At 61.7% G+C, this 541-nt stretch overlaps 1 protein-coding gene across 1 annotated transcript in view; it reads right to left on the bottom strand.

Annotated features, from left to right (window-relative positions):
* The window catches only part of GGA1 (golgi-associated, gamma adaptin ear containing, ARF binding protein 1), an 18,772-nt gene extending 18,438 nt beyond the window's left edge, over positions 1-334 (bottom strand). The window contains exon 1 of the mRNA XM_014530840.1: positions 111-334. The gene's annotated coding sequence lies outside the window, so the exon portion shown is untranslated. The remainder of the gene's footprint in view (positions 1-110) is intronic.
* Between the last annotated feature and the right edge of the window lie 207 nt (positions 335-541).

Genomic DNA, 541 nt, shown 5'->3' on the forward strand with positions numbered 1-541 from the left:
GGGACCACCCTCCGCCGATTAAAGGGGCAACGTCCGCCCCGACGCGCAGGAGCGGCGCACACGAGCGCTCGGGAGCATAGAGCTCCGCGCGAGCTCCGCTAGAGCGTCACCTGCTTCCTAGCCCCGCCCCCAAGCGGCGTGACGTCACGGGCGGACCGGCCGCTTGACTTCTTGTTCGCGCGGCGCTCAGGCGGGAGAGAAAGCGGAGGAACTGGGGGCTGAGGGCGGCACCATGGAAACCCCACGGGACGCTCTAACTCGTCCTGCGTCACGGAGATGCCCGTGACCGCGTCCAAAAGAACGTCCTGCGGCCATGTTTCTGAGGGGCGCCGAGGTCACTTCCGGGACTCTGAAGTCACACCCGGAGCCCTGAGCGTGTACTTCCGCTTACTGACAAAGTGGGCGTGTCCCTTAAAGGGGCCATGACGTTCGTTGGCTGCCTGACTACTGTGAAAATCGGGAGAAAGCCAAGTTTGTTGATTGCTTGCAGTGGTCCAGGCATTGTTCTAAGCGGTTTTTTTTTGCACATGAATGCATTCAC

The sequence above is a fragment of the Myotis brandtii genome, unplaced genomic scaffold (assembly GCF_000412655.1).
Source record: "Myotis brandtii unplaced genomic scaffold, ASM41265v1 scaffold78, whole genome shotgun sequence".
Lineage (NCBI taxonomy): Eukaryota > Metazoa > Chordata > Mammalia > Chiroptera > Vespertilionidae > Myotis > Myotis brandtii.